This window comes from Muscardinus avellanarius, assembly GCF_963383645.1.
Source record: "Muscardinus avellanarius genome assembly, chromosome: 8".
NCBI classification, from domain to species: Eukaryota; Metazoa; Chordata; class Mammalia; order Rodentia; family Gliridae; genus Muscardinus; species Muscardinus avellanarius.
In genome coordinates this window covers 49,815,852-49,832,908 of record NC_137794.1, presented here as the reverse complement: position 1 = coordinate 49,832,908, position 17,057 = coordinate 49,815,852, and positions in this window count along the sequence as shown.

Genomic DNA, 17,057 nt, shown 5'->3' with positions numbered 1-17,057 from the left:
ATTGTAAAGGTGTTAATACATAAACAGAATTTCATTACATAGAATGGTTATCCTTTTATTCCTCTACTTTCCATCATTGAAGTTATTTATAATTTTACTTTTCAACTTCCTATAATTAATAACATCACTTTTAATAGATATAAATATGGATGGTCACTTGGAACCATGCCCAAAAATAGAAAGGCAGAAACAATTCCCCATATTCTTGGTTTTTTTTTAAGGCTGAATTGGAAAAATGAAGATGAACAAGTTCAACGTTTGTTTGTTTGTTTGTTTGTTTGTTTTGGTACTGGGGATTGAACACTGCAGCATTCAACCTCCAAGCTACATCCTCAGCCCTATTTTTAATTCTTTATTTTGAAACAGGGCCTCACCAAGTAGCTGATGCTGACCATAAACCTATGATCCTCCTGTTTCGGCCTCCCAGGAATTGGGATTACAAGCATGCACTACTATGCTTAGCTAGAACATTTACTTTTTGATTCCTGAAAGCTGCTTGCAAACCTTGTTTGGTGGCACACATTTGTAATAGTAGTGAGACTTTCATCAATCTAGTAAGACCCTGTTCCCATATAAAAATAAAATAGGCCTGTGGGTGTAGCTCAGAGGTAGAATGTCTCTGAGTTAAATTCCAGTGGCAAAAGAAAAAGAAAAGAAGAGAAAGAAAACTGCTTACATATCAATAAAAACATATTTAATCAAAGAATCTCACAATTATGTATAATTATAATATACAAGTAAAATTCTTAAAAAACAAATTGTTGGAAAGACTTTGGATTACTAGATAAATGCCTTTATGCAAACATATACTTCTTATTTCAAATGCTCAAGTTAAATATCTATACAGCTATTATTTAATTATGTTTAGCTTATATCTAAATTATCTACTAAATTCAAATTATCTATTAAATTTGAGTAATTTAAATTTGGTGGATTTTGTCATTACTTGTGTCATAATTGTTGCTGGTTTGTTCTATTTCTTATTTTCATAGAAACAAGTGGCACGTTTCGAGAGACTGGCCAACTGGCCTTGAACTATTAATGGCGGCTTTTACATTCTTTTTTTTTTTTTTTTTTGGTGGTACTGGGGTTCCTGGAAGCCCTTCTACCTCCGGGCTACACTCCCAGACCTATTTTTACATTTTTATTTGGAAACAGGGTCTCCTAAGCCAGTGCGCGCGGCTGGCTTCGAACCTGCGCGATCCTCCTGTCTCTGCCTCCCAAGCGCGGGGATTACAAGCGTGCGCCACCACGCCCGGCTTGGCGGTTTTTAAATTCTATTAGATAAAAGTATTCATTTTTCTTCACAAAACATTAAATTTTGTTTATCCCACAAAACATTACATTTTTATTTTTTAAATAAATATGTAATAATTTCACTTTGAATATTCATATTTAACATCATGCTGGAAATCTTATCAAGAATAATTAGGCAAGAGAAAGAAGTAAAATGACATCCAAATAGGAAGGTAGGAATTCAAGCTATCTGTTTATAAATGACATGATTCTATATAGAGAGAAACCTAAAGTTTCTGCAGAAAATTATTAGAACTAGAAAATGAATTCAGTAAAGTTTAAGATAAAAATTTAACATACAAAATCAATAATGTTTTTATATACATCATCAAACTTGCTGATAATCAAAGATGATAATTATTTTCACAATAAACTATAAGATATCAGGGAATAAATCTAACAAATGAACTGAATTATATCTACAGTGAAAATTACAAAGTAATGATGCAAGAAATTGAAGTTAAAAAGAAAAGAGTTTCCATGTTGATAAATTTTAAGAATTAATATTGTGAAAATGTTTTGCCCATCGTAAGTAATGTACAGATTTAATGTGATCTCCACAAATATATCAATGACATTCTCACAGAAATTGGTAAAATGTTTTTAAAATGCATTTAAAAACCATAAAAGATCCCAAATAGCTAAAGCAAATTTGAGCAAAGGAAAGAAATCTTGAAGTAACACAATACTCAGTTTCAAGAGCTGTTACAGTAACCAAGACAATATGATAGCTGAAATAAAGTTCAACACATAGAGCAATTAAGTATAATATAGAACCAAAAATAAATCTATATATCTACATACAACTAAATTTTGACAAAGACACATCCAAGAAAAAACAGCCTCTTTAATAAGGGTCCCAAAAATATACATAAGCAGAAGAATGAAAGTAGAGCATGCTATTTCACTGGTGGAAAACTCAACTCAAAATGATTCAGAGATTTAAATTCATGGTCTGTATTCACTAAACTCCTAGAAGAAACATAAGACAAATACTTGAAGATATCAATGTAGGCAATGTTTGGGAAGGATAAGACCCTGAAGCCTACGCAACTAAAGCTAAAATAGGCCAATGATATTGTATCAAACTAAAAATTTACTGCACAACAAAGTGAAGGGATAGCCTATAGAATAAATAATTTGTACCCTCTATTCATCTGACCTAAGAGTCATAGCCAGACTATGTAATGAAATTAAATGCAACAACAAACAATCCAAAATACTTGGTTGCAAAGAGATGAAGTAAAATGTATAGAATTTCTCTGAAAATATATTAATGGCCAGTGAGTCTATAAAAATGCTTAGTATCACTGGTCGTTAACGCACATCAGAACGAAAATGAGATATAATATTACCCCAATCAGAATAACTATTATTTAAAAAAACAAGAAATAAATGGTGATGAGGATGTGGAGAAAAGAAAACTCATATATACTGGAAATGTAAACTAGTATGGTCATTTTAGAGAACAGTATATATATTCATCAAACACTAAATATAGATATATTAAATAACCAAGCTATCTCACTTTATATACTGATTTCATTTTCTTTGAATATATACCCCAAAGTGTATATATATTCTATGTTTACTGCAGCATGACTGACTCATAATAGCCAATATATAGAACCACCTGAGCTATTCGCTGACAGAAAATGGACAAAACTGTGGTACATATGCACATATGTAATACTATTTAGCAATAAAAAACAATAATCTCCTTTCTTTATTTTCCATGAACAATAAAATACTAAAATTCTTAGAGATGATTAATGTCTACAGTTTATAAAGTATGTATATATGCCCCATTGAAAACAATGTTAATGTAAATGAAAATCATTATACAAATTTAAAAGAACAATTTAATAATATGTATAAAAATTGAGAATAATGAAAATGTGCATATATATATATATATATATATATATATATATATATAAAGCAAATAGGTGTGTAATGCTGCAGCGGTCTAAGAACAATTACAGAAAGGAAAACATGTTTGTCAAATTGATTTAATAATCTATCTATCCTCTAAGTATACCTTAAATTGCTTTTAAAATACAGCAAATGAAAATAATAGTAAATACTTATTTTCAAGTACTATACATACTCAATTTAGTTTTGTTAGAAATAATGCATTTATCTATTTAAGTTTTTATACTGTCATTATATAACTTTCTTGCCCATTAGTGGCCATGCCAAGGTAGTCCACAGGAACAAGAAGTAAGACACTCATAAAAGTAGATTAGAGTAACAAAGTGAGTGAGATCATTTTGTGCCTTAGATTCATACAGACTAGTCACAATAAAGAAAAAAAAAACCCTAGGGCTTATGGTTTTTCATAATATTTTCTGAGAACTTTCTTTTTCTTTTGCAATATCGGGGATGGAACCCAGGGATATTCTACCCCTGAGCTACAATCCCAGCCCCAGTTTTTAGTCTTTTTTAAATTTTTGAAACAGAGTCTCACTGAGTTGCGAAGGGCCTTGCTAAGTAGCTGAGGCTGTCTGCAAACCGTGATCCTCCAGTCCCCCCCCTCCTGAATGCTGGGATTACAAGCATGCATCACCACACCTGGCTTGAGAACTTTCTTTATTGATTTATTCTTTGGTACTTATGTACTTTGTTTATTATTATCAGAAGTACACGAAGTGAATGTTCAACCAGATTGAAGGCATGGGTCATTCACAAGGTTACAGGGCTCTGTTGTACCAGGTCAATAGATGTGGAGGGAATAGGAGGCTCAGATCTATATTTAATCTCGTTGGAAAGCCACTTTTCTGATGAAGTCTGGCTTGTAGATCTTTACAACCAAATCTTTAATAATTTTATTTAATATTAAATAGCCTTCCATGATGTCTCAAGTAAATTCTCTAGGGGTTTACACAGGGTGTTTTTGTAACTATAGAGTACATGGTTTGACTGGAGCTTTTCCTCCTCCAAAAGTTTCTAGCAGACCACTTAAGAAACCATTTTATCCTAACACCTGATAGTTTATTATGTGGGCATGGGAAAGAACACAGATTCTTCAGAAAAAAGTCTATATTTGAAAACTTGTTCTACTTTCTAATTCTGAGTATTTGAGGAAATCTTCACACTTCTGAGTTTAAAGTTTCTACACTAAATGTAGATAATGATAGCATCTACATCACTGAAGTTTTGTAATGATTGAAACAAAATAATCTCTCTCTATGTATATAAATATATAATAGAACTATGACTGGCATACAGTATATGCTTAATAAATGGATTTGTTCTATATTCTTCAAGAAACTTAAACAATAACAAAAGTATTTATTTTCAAAAAATATTTTTCAAATATTTGAATAGTGTAGGACAACACCAAAATAAAAAAAGTTTTAAATGCAAATAATAGGCATTTAGTAACATTTCTCTTCTGTCCTGTGTGTATGTGTGTGTTTGTGTGTATGTGTGTGTGTGTGTGTGTGTGTGTGTGTGTGTGTGAGTGATACTGATGATAAAATTCTTGGTTGTTCTTTCACTGAGCTACACCCCCTGACCTATTTTTTATTTTGAAATAGGATTTTGTTAAGTTACTGTGTGTTGGCCTTGGATCCATGATTCTATGTGGAACCTTTGCACGAGAGGCAATTGTCTGAGTCCGTCATTTCAGGTCTCTCTCTCCTAAGTCCCGGAGATGAATCTCCACATTAGCGCCGTAAATAGGGACTCGAAGCTAATCCCGTACAAAAGAGGAAGGGGTCCGCTGCAGAAGCAGCAGAAAAAGCCGAATCCTTGCCCACTTTCCAAGACCCAGTCCCAACGGTCCCATTGCTCCGGCCGAGCTGGTCCATCGCAATTCTATTGTCTTAACTCCTCAAGTACTCAGATTATAGGAATATGTCACTGTACTCAGTTATTTTATCACCTACTATAAAAGACTAATCTGTTCCAACAAATACCAAAGATCAAGATTATGGGGCCATTGTTAATATGATATGATAATAGAACTTTATTAATTATATTCCTTTGTTTTTAATTATAATATTTTGGTTTGTGTTATTTATAGAGCACCTGAAAATATAGACCATTTTATATGTACTCAGTATATTATTGTCAAGAAATATTTTAATTGTGTAATTAAATTTGCTTCACTATCTATAGAATATTGGACATGATTACCAGTAAAGAAATAGATCATGGAAACTGCTCCTTGAGAAATATGGTATGTTAATATATTATCAGCCTGAGCTGTTGCTACAAAGATGTATTATAAAAACACAAATGAATGAATCACTCTGAAACTTTCCATCTAAAACAAAAATTAAAATTAAGCATAAATGTTAATCATTATTCCTCAGGTCTAATTGTACTTTATATTTGGAAACATTTTCATATTTCTTTTCTGTCTTAGACACTGTAGTATATGGGTTCCTCTCTTACCTTTTTTTAATGTATTGAGGGTTGAACACAGGGATATTCTACATTCCCAGCCATTTTTATTTTTAATTTTCAAATAGTATTCACTAATGTTTTGAAGATCTAGGTAGATTCCTGAAGCTGGCTTTGAACCTGTGATCCTCTTATCTCAGAATTCCAAGTACTGGAATTACAGGTGTAATCCACCACATCCAGTTTCTCTAAACTTTTTATTCCCTCTTTTCACTCATTCCTCTTCTTTCTACTTTCCTTTGTTTTACCAAGCATTGTGTCTTTATAATTTTGTTTTTCCTTCTACTTTCTTTCCTTTATGATATCCTTTTTTTTCACTTCACAACTTTATTATTATATGTCTGTAATTACCATGTTTCTTTTCGGGATTTATATCCTGATATCTATAAGCATATATTTCTTCTATTATATCCATCCAAGCAGGATGGATACTAATACAATCCTTTTACCTAGTACCACAAGCTACGTACTTCCTATATCCTCCAATTTTCCCTACTTTGCCAACAGTACTTCCTAATCCCTTTTGGCCCTGCTCTGATACACTCTGTGAGTGCTAGTATTCCAGTCATAGTAATGGCTTCTGCAATTGGTGTTTACTCACTTTGCTTCTAGTTGGCCAGGTGTCGCCTCCTCTCATCTCTTTCTCCCCCTGTTTAAGTGCTGTAACTCATGGTGATTTCAGGATCACATTAATTTGGTAAATTATTTTTATAATGTACTAGTTTATGATATGTGTTTCATATGTGCTAAGCTATTATTTTTTGTGGCTCATCTATTGTTTACTAACTCTGCGTCGCCCTCCCAACTTCCCTTGCATTTGTGTGTCATCTGTTTTGTTACACCTTCTATTTGAAGCAGTTTTCAGTTTTGCAGGTGACCTTTGTCTCAATGAAATGCTCACTGTTTGGATGAGCAACTGGCAGATGTTATGATTGTCCAAGCTTATGGATCCTGAAAATTGATAAAAGACTGAATTTCACCCAGCAATTTATGTTAAGCATCGGGGCTCTATATTTTCTCATTTTATATGTCAAAATCCATTTAATGGAAAGATATGGAGGTGCTCACAGGAGCCATCTTCAGACTGGGTAACCAGGCTGACATTGAACAAATCCTGTTGCCTTTATATATCTTAGTAATTAAGAGTAATTGTTTATCAAGCTTTCTTGTTTATAGCAGAAACAAAGAATCCCAACCAGTGTCAGTCCACTGAAGTATTCAAAGTTGCAAAAAGTGCTTATCAGGTCTCTTATGGGTTTTTTTGTGTGTGTGTGGTACTGGGGTTTTTGGAAGCCCTTCTACCTCCGGGCTACATTCCCACACCTATTTTATATTATTTTTATTTGGAAACAGGGTCTCTTAAGCCAGCGCGGCTGACTTCAAACCTGCGGGATCCTCCTGTCTCCGCCTCCCAAGCGTGGGGATTACAAGCGTGTGCCACCATGCCCGACTATCAGGCTACTTATTTATCCTTTTTTTTTTTTTTTAAGATGGGAGCTGTGAAAGTCTTGATGGAGTAACATTCATTGGACACCCCGGTTTATATAATGAAAAGTAGGTGGGACTTCAGCTGTACACAGTGAATGAGAAAAAGACTCAAATGAGTACAGTATATTCTCAGTTAAAGGAGAGGGGAGAGATTTATTTATTTATTTATTTATTTATTTATTGTATTGGTACATTATAGTTTGACATCATAACGTAGATCATATTGAAAATGGCATGCATTCATACAGTACTTGGTGTTTTCTCCTTCCCCCTCTCCCAACAATGAGTGTCCAGGTTGACCATACTACATTCACACTTATACACATATTTGAATGTAGCTCTTCCATTAATTAACCTCAGCCTTCTTTCTCTTCTACCCTTCCTTTCTAGCTTTTCTGAGGTTTCTCCTCCATTATCTGGAGTCCCTCAGGTATCCCTAATACTCCCTAGTTTGGGCATATTAGAGAAAACATATGTCCCTTCTCTTTCTGTATTTGGCTGATCTCACTTAGCATAATGTTTGAGGGGAGAGGTTTTGATTCCAAAGTGAAAAAGTGTCTGTAACAGCTCTGAACATGGAATTTGTCTCATCTTTGCATTTGTTCAATATTCTCCCTTTTTTTTTTTTTTACAGATACCTGGATGGTATATACAATTTAATGTTTAAACTTTTTATCACAACACCCACAACTACTTTCAGGTTATGCTTCAGATTGCCCTTGTTTCATGTTCTACATTATTAAATGCTTTTGACACTTAATAATGAATTGCTCTATAAAATTAAATTGCTTTATGTAAAACATTTCTTTTATATAGGTTCTCATGGGGCAAAGCCCATTTTACTAAATATGTTTTTGTTTTTGAAATAGGGCCTCACTAACTACATTTTAATGTTAGGTGCATCTAGTGTAGTACTTCACACATCATGGGACAATGAATTAATGTTTGTTTGAATTAATTATGCTCACTCTTTTTATTTGAGCATTTGGAACTAACTTGTATAATATTATAAGTTTTTCTACTAAAGGATATTTTCAGTCAACTTTGGTTTAGACATCTTCAGGAATGCAAGGGCCTTGAGTTTATGGTGTGCTTAGTTAATGCTCTACTACTGTTGTAGTGTTTAGTAAATAGCAAGAGTGCTTGCAAATTCAGATTCCAATATATTACTAATGTTAATCTAAAAAGTCACTGGGAAATTTGGTTATGTTTTAATTATCACTTAAAAGGTAACTGCATTTATCCGATTTGTATTAACATTGCTAATTTACTGACTTTTTTTTTTTTTTTTTTTGTGTGTGTGTGTGTGTGTGGTACTAGGGATGGTACCCAGGGGCATTCTACTTCCAAGCAATACTTCCAGCCCTATTTTTTTTTTTTTTATTCTTTACTTTGAAATAGGGTCTCACTGAGTTCTAAGGGACCTCACTAAGTTGCTGAGGCTGGCCTTGACCCACGATCCTCCTGTCTCAACCTTCCAAATGCTGGGCTTACACTATGCCCAGCTAATTTACTGTTTTTGATCACAGAAAAGATCTAAGATATTGACTTATAAGAAAAGAATCTATCTTAACATTGCTATTATTTTGATGGACCCAAAGAGTTAGTGCAAGAACAAACTGTGAGAAGCATGACATTAGTTCTTTTGTAACGTGGTAAAGAAAAACCTAGACATAGAACATCCCCTCCAGTAGTACCACCCCAGCTTTCTTCTATTGCCAACTAAGCTAATTCTATGCAATGAGTGAAGATAATAAAACCTACTTTAATTAGTTGAACAATATGGATGAAATACATGTAATTCTACCCTAGGGTTTTCCATTGCTTTAAAAGAAGATGTTTAAGATTTGTTATCTTGATCGTAAGTCCTTAGAAAAAATTTTATGTGTATAACTATAAATATGTTACATATGCACACATATATACTTTTATTAAGATGAAATGAATTTTATAATAGTTAGAAGCATGTTGGTTTCTGCTTTTGGAAACTGGAAAATAATTATTTCTTGAGGTAGAATATATCTTCAGGGGCTCCAGTATTCATCTCACTCTACAGTGACCTCCTCTTCCATATTAGCTGCCCTGCAACCTGCTTTTCTTAACATAATGCAAAAGAATGAAGGCGTACCTGCTCAAAATGCAAGCCCTAGGAAGACCTGGAAGTTTGTCTTTGTATTCTGGGAAATGCTAGCCATCATGAAAGAAGCCAGATTATCTGGTGGCCCTTTTCCATGCTCTTAGAGTCCTGCTTATGCAAGTGGAGAGACTTCTGCTAAGGGATAACCAAAGACACTAGTTAGCAGGCACAGTCAGGTTTCCAGCTGGCAGCTCGCACTAACTTTCTGGAAATGTGAAAGAGGCCATCTTCGAAGTGGATCATCAGCCTCAATAAAGCCACCCTGCTGCTGCCATATGGAACACAGATGAGCTGCCCAAATTACAGAATCACAAGGAAATAAATTAAAGTTTGTACTTTTAGCCACTAAATTTTGAGGTAGTTTAGTATGCAGCATCAGATAACTTAAAAGCTGCTTCAGAACATTTTTTAATTTATTATACATACTAGAGGTGATATGATTTCCTTAGGAACATACACATCATTTTAAAAAACATTGGTGAAGTTCTGAAGAAATGAAGCAGATCACATTTTGTTATTACACCTTGATGTGAGATTTATGGCCAATCACAATGTTAAATGTATGGAGTAATTTACATTTGGATGAATAAAATACTGAAGTAAAAGCTTGCTTCTTTATTTATTACTTTGATATACAGCATAATTAGCTAAATGGCAGTAATAAAATTACATAGCCATGTAATAATTCATTTTGTGTTCATGCACCATGTCCAATTCTTTCTATGTTAACCTTTCACCTGTATATTATCATTCACATTATTAATTTGTACAAGCAGATGCTTTTTATTGTAATTTTAATTACTTGAGTGATCTGGTGTAATTATTTATGCAACTATGTTAATAACATGTAGGTTCAGAATACTATTGCTGAAAAATAACAAAAATATCCTCTCAAAATTTTAAAGAAGTGGTGACTTTTATTTCAAAGTAAGTATAACATATAGATGATTAATTTCACCAATATTTAAAATAAATAATAAAATGTGCATCCAAATTAATATAAAAATAAAAAGAATAGCAAAAGGCAACTGACTGTCATGCTTATATAACCACTTGAAGGACCTCTTTGAGTGGGGTGGTATAGGAGAGGTTGCTGTCACCCAACTGTTCCTTAACGGCCAATCTGTACTGTTTAGAATGTAAATGTACTGATGGGTAGTTTATCCCATTCTGTCCATTATCCATTTCGTTTAGAATTCAAAGGGCTAAATTTGTAAGTATAGAAGAAATTGGTAAAAAGATAATATTACTGTTCTTATCTGTATTTGATCACATTTTAATTCCTGTAGACCCATGTAATAGTTAAGTAAAATACAAGATGCTTAGGCTGAAGAAAGTTTTGGTTTGTTTTGTTTTTGTGTGCGTGGTGCTGGAGATGGAACCCAGGGCCATTCTACCTCAGAGCTATAACCCCAACCCAATTTTTTAGTCCTTATTTTGAAACAAGGTCTCACTGATTTGCAGAGGACCTCACTAAATAGCTGAGAATAGCAATGAACCCAGATCCTCCTGTCTCAGCCTCCCAAGTACTGAGATTACAAACACACATCTTCATGCCCAGCTCTAAAAAAGTTTTTAAAAATAAGGCCAAAAATGGTGGCCCATGCTTATAATTCCAGCATTAAGAAGGTTTGAACCAGAGGATCTTAGTTCAAGACAGCTTCAGCTACTTAGTAAGGCCCTCAGCAACTTAGTGAGACCCTGTTTCAAAATAAAAAATAAAAAATAGGGCAGGAGGTGTAGCTCGGAGGTAGAATGCCCCTGGGTTCCATCCCAGACCTGCAAAATAAAATAAAATAAAATAAAATAAAATAAAATAAATAAAATGTACCTTATTTTAAACTCTATATGAAAAGAAAAAGAAAGAATGAGGAAAGGAAGGAAGGAAGGAAAGAAGAAAGGAAAGAGCAAAGGAAAGGAAGGAAGGAGGAAAGTTGTTTTAACTAAATGGAATAATGTTTGTTTCTGTTTTAAATAGATAATATATTATTATTTATTATTCCATATCTGTTTTTAGAAAAGGATACAAATTCTTTATGCAAAATAATTTAGCAATCTCATTTGGTTCGAATATTTAAGTAAGTTATGCTATGTAAACAGATGTTTTTATACATCATTTTCTTTCTTCTTCAACTTGTTTTATGTACACTTAAATATTTTTCTTAACCTAAGTTAAGCACAATTAACAAAAGCTGAGAAGGGTACAGTATAGTGATGACCATATATGTCAGTTTAATAAACCACCCTATTAATGATATTTTATTTTCCATATGTTATTAAGCACTGGCTTCATTTTATTTTTTGCCTTATCTGTTTATAATTCTTTAATTTATCATTCTTAATACTATATTGGAAGAAATTGAAACTGATAATAACTTTGATTCATAGCACAAATAAATTTCTAGTCATCATAATTAAGAAACTACCCTGATTCGTACTTGACATAGCTCTACAGAGATTATGTTGATTGTGGCTAAAATAACTTCTTTTTTAATTTCCTTAATTTCTGGTGGTTTCTATTTAGAGACTGATACTGTTAAAAACTGTCACTAAGGCTCTATTATGGTTCTGCTGGGGGTTTAACTTATTAGATTTGGACCTAACCTTATCAAACGAGCTTCTAACTAATGATTATACTCTAAAGACCACTTTTACACTAATTGGCTTTCCCTGTTTAATTGTTTTACAAAATTGATAATTTAGTAGAAATATAATAAGCCTTTAATATTTTAGATAATTTGGCCCCTTTATGGTCTTTAGAGGGTTCTTACTTAATAGGAAATTGGAATACACATTGTAAAATTTAGGTCTTGCTTTAGCATATGATTTGTAAAGGCCATATAACCATAAAAGTGGTTTGGATAATTCTAATGTCCTGAGTTTAATACGATGTATATTTTTTAATTTTTTAGGTTGTGTAAGAAAACTGTAATTTAAAAGTGTTTTGGGGAGATTTCAAGTAATAGTTTAATTTTCAGAAGGACTTTTTAATGAAATCTTATTCTTTCAGTTAAGATGAAGTTCTATTTCTTTATTTTTTTATTAAATTCAATTTGAAGTAATTTTATACTCAGTTTGATTTATGGTGGTTACAGCAAAAACTCTTTTCTGGTTTACAGAAGAGTATATTCTACTGGACTATATGAATATCACATAAGATCCTTCAGTTATTTTATAGTAGTTTTTCATACTGCTCATTTTTAATCCCAGATGAAAAGTGATGCTGAATGCTCTTTCCATCACTTGGTAAAGAATTTTCAGTACATGCTACAATAGTCCTCACTGTATTGTTTTATAATTGTTTTCATGCCCTTATCCCCATCAGATATGACCTCCACCAGGGCAGAAACCTGTACTAATTTAGTATAAAATTCTTAAGGGCTCCATGCCACTTTTTTACCTAATGAAATAATCTATTTTCCAAAGAGTGTACTGAAAATTTGAAACCAGAAACAGATAATGTCAGCAATTAAAGTATGGTAAATATAACTCTTTTTCTTTTACATATAAATAAGATTTATTGTGTTAGAATAAAATGAATTCCCCACCAAATTGTGGAATGACCAACCAGAAAATTTGTCAGAATATAAAGGCTGTTTGTTACATCAATAATTATACAGATGAAGTTAGAATATACAGGCTTTTCTATTCTCTTTGGTGACATGTGGAAAAATAATATTCTTTCTTGGAAGGAGGAGGAGAGGGTGTTGAAGCACTGCTTCTTTTATCTTTTTTTTTTTTTTTTTTTTTAAATTTGGTACTGGGGGTAGAACCCAGGGGCATTCTACCTCTAAGCTATACCTCCTGCCCTATGTTTTTATCCTTTATTTTGAAACAGGGTCTCACTGAGTTGCGAAGGGCCTCACGAAGTAGTTGAGGCTGTTTTAGAACCGCAATCCTCTGGTCTCAGCCTCCGGGATCCTGGGATTACAAGAATTCACCACCACACCCGGCTTTGGTTCTTATACTTTTATATATGCAAGTAAAAGCTAAATTTTGGACTTAATGATAAATTTAAATAGTTCTTTGTTTTATTTATTTATTTTTGTGTGGTACTGGGGGTGGAACCCAGAAGCTTTCTACCTCCTGGCTATACTCCCAGACCTTTTTTTTATTTGGAAACAGGGTCTCACTAAGTTGTTGAAAGCCTCACTAAGCTGCTGAGGCTGTCTTCGAACCCTTGCGATTCTCCTGTCTCAGCCTCCCAAGAGTGGGGATTACAAGCTTGCGCCACCACACCCGGATAAATAGTTCTTTGTTTTAAAAATAACACAGGATATGCTGTGGAAATATTATCTAATACTTTTCAAAAGAATGGCCACACTTTATAAAAACAAACCAAAATCAACTGAACTGGCAATTTTTAAAGAGAATGATTATCCTATTTCATCCTAAAGCTTAATTCTTTACAGATTTGACTCAAAATTTAAATAGATATATTCTTCCTTTAGCCATTATTCCTATCTGCATGCTCGATTCCAAATAAAGTGGTCTCACATTTCCAGAAACCAATATTTACAATTGTGACTAAAACATCTATAAATGTGTTTAGATGTAATTTTGAATATTGTACAGCATGTTCCATTGGGACACACACCCCCAAGACACAGCATCTAATCTCTGAACCCAGCAAATGCCGTCAGTTAAGTAGAAAGTGAAGTTAATTACAGGTTCCTATTTAGGGTCCCTCTGCCACTGGTGGCCCATTATAATGAATCATTCTTTAAATTGAGAAGAGATTGACAGGAATTTTATAAACTTTTCACTCCCCATGTCTTCCCAGTGTAGTAAGTGCCTGCTGTACACTGGGAAAGTGATTAAATATCAATTTCACGGAAACCTGGGAATAATGTTTAAAAGACTAATGAGACACTATTTTTACTGCTTCTGTACTGTGACTCCCCCATGAGTCAGAAGAACGCCTGTCATTCTAATTAGTCATCATTTGGCCAGGTTTCTTTTTCTCTTTCTCTCTCTTAAAGGTCCCTAATTGGGTTATTTAAGAACTTTAAACTTAGTTCTTCAGTGGGAAGAATGTTCTTATAAAATCAATATGGTTGTAACATAATTCTTTTGATTTTTTGCATCAAAAGTAACACCAATTTTTTTTGCAAAAATCATCTTAATAATTTTATTTTTAACTGACCTTATTGCCAATATACAACTTGCTTTATTAAATATGTTTTCTTAAAAATACCTGAAAAAAGTTTCTCTGTCTTGGTATTTACATTTAAAATTGTGATTCCATTTATTCTGTCTTTTTGAGGAATAAAAGGTACATGATACATTTTCTATAATAATATCTGAAGTAGAAGCTTTCCTTTCAAAGTAAAATCAGACTCCTTTTTCTTTAATATTAAAGTGAAATGAGTATTTATAGTAAATCAAAAGTCCTAATTTCAGAGGAATTTGAGAAACAAAAAAAACTTGCCCCCCATCAGAGCTTAGAAATATCATGATCATTATGAAAAGAGACAGAGATCAAAGAGTGATATTCTCCTGACCATCTGGATTTCTATCTCCACCAGAAAGATAGAGCTTTACTCATAATTTACAAGCGATTCTCAATTAACTTTCTATGACAAATAAATATATCATTATTTGAATTCACAGGTAGAAGAAACCTAAAACATAATTTATCCTCTCGTACAAAACTGTTTAGTTTCTTGAGGATGACCTCACAAAGATACGGCTACAAGTGCCCTCTCCTGCTGTGTGTTAGTGGCTTTCGAGACCTAAGTAGAAGGAAATATGTATCTGTACCAAATTTCTTGTTAGATGTGGCCCATTCACGCAACCTAATTTTTTTATGCAAACAATCTATTCTGAGGCCAACTTCTCATCTAGCCCTGTGCCAACATGAACGTATTAAAAAATATCACCAGTATCTCAGTCAAGACCTTGATAAAAGCTCTGAAGAGGTTAAGATTTTTATCCAAAATAATACCTGCCCATTTGTGACCCTGGGATGTTCAATTGATTATTGATTTATTTATGAATATTTTCTTCCCATCCACATTTTCTTTTTTCCCCACAAGTTTTTTTTTTCTGCATGAATTTGAAAAGCTTCGCAAGAGAATTAAAACACTAGAAATGCTTGAAAATGGTTCCCATGTTCTAAAAAAACCCATTAAAGGGCAAATGTCATCTGACACCAGTGACTTCTTGTGATACTTTTATTTTGAAGTGGAACCGTTTCCTGTTTCCAAACTTCTGGCTTCTTTTTCACTCTTCATGCCTACACAACATGGGCATAGGTCAACAGAATGATCTTTAATTTTGTCCATGCTCTTACATGAATCTTTCAGAAAAAAAGGTACAAGTTCATTCACAAGAGCCAAGTTCTCATATAATCACTTTCATTTTATTGATTACCTGCATTTTACTCCTTTGTAAAGTTAAATTTAAATTCTAAAAATATGCACTCAAGAAATGAATGAATTAAACTTTATTTTTATACAATGTGAAACTAGCCATTGATTATCACAATGTAACCTTAAAATATATAAAACTAAACACAAAGTGCAAAATTTTTAATTATATTTTCCAGTGAAAGTTATCAATAATCCATCTATTGAGATGAATAAGAATAGGAGATATTTTAACTTTGAAAAATATTATAATTGGACTAGATTGTAAACTTACATTAAGTATCTCGTCAATAATGCTTTAGGTTTTAAAACAAACTAGTAATATCATAAAACACACTGGTAAACATATTATAGTAATCTTAGTAGTCTATTTTGAGTTGTTCTCTCTTGGTTTCTACTAATTACTGAAATATTCTTTCTTAAATTGGGCCACTTCGGGTGGTAAAACAGATACATTTCAGCAAATCCTGATTTTCGTATAGCTGCTATTCTGTTGCAAATTTCTCACATGAGAATCAACAGTTTAAATAAGATGTTCCACTTCATGATTTTTAAAAATTATATGGTATCCTTTTCTTTCTTTTCCATATCCTCATTGATAGGTGATGTAATAATCTAAACTTCACTGAATGTTGAGATGTAAACCTGGATTTTACCAACCAAATCACTTCTTCCATTGAGCAATCTCATGTTATAATTATACAAAAACTACAGCAAAATGTCACATGGTTAATTAGGTAAAACTTGAATTAGTAAAAACTTGAAAGACCTCTGTGTGTGTGTGTGTGTGTGTGTGTGTGTGTGTGTGTGTGTGAAATTGAGAAGCGAAAGTTCAGCATATTTATGGTAAACTTATTTCCTGATTTTGTACTGTATTGATTTTGATGCCTAAGTATGTGATGACAGTTAAGAAAAAAATCTTGAAAGCTCAGTTCCAGAACTTATTTTTAGATGTCAGAGTATAATTCATTTTGACTGAATTAAACTCAAAATTAAATGTGAAACACATTCTTAAAATTAGTATGAAAAGTCAAATAATAATGACATAATGTTCTTGTTATTTTTTCCTGCACTTAAAGTTTTAGCCATTTTTCTTACAAAATAAAAAAGTTATAACTTTATCTAAATATTAAGGGTTTCACATGTAAACTCAACTTATTCACTTTTGCTTAATCAGGTGCTGCCTATGAAAAAAACTGCATTCTTACTGTGCAGAATCTGTATCACTAGTATATTAAAGGATTTAATAAGGATACTATTAAGGGGTCTACTAAGTTGCTGATATTGGCCTTGAACCTGTGATCCTCCTGTCCCAGTCCCCCATGTACTGGGATTAATACAGGCATGTGCCA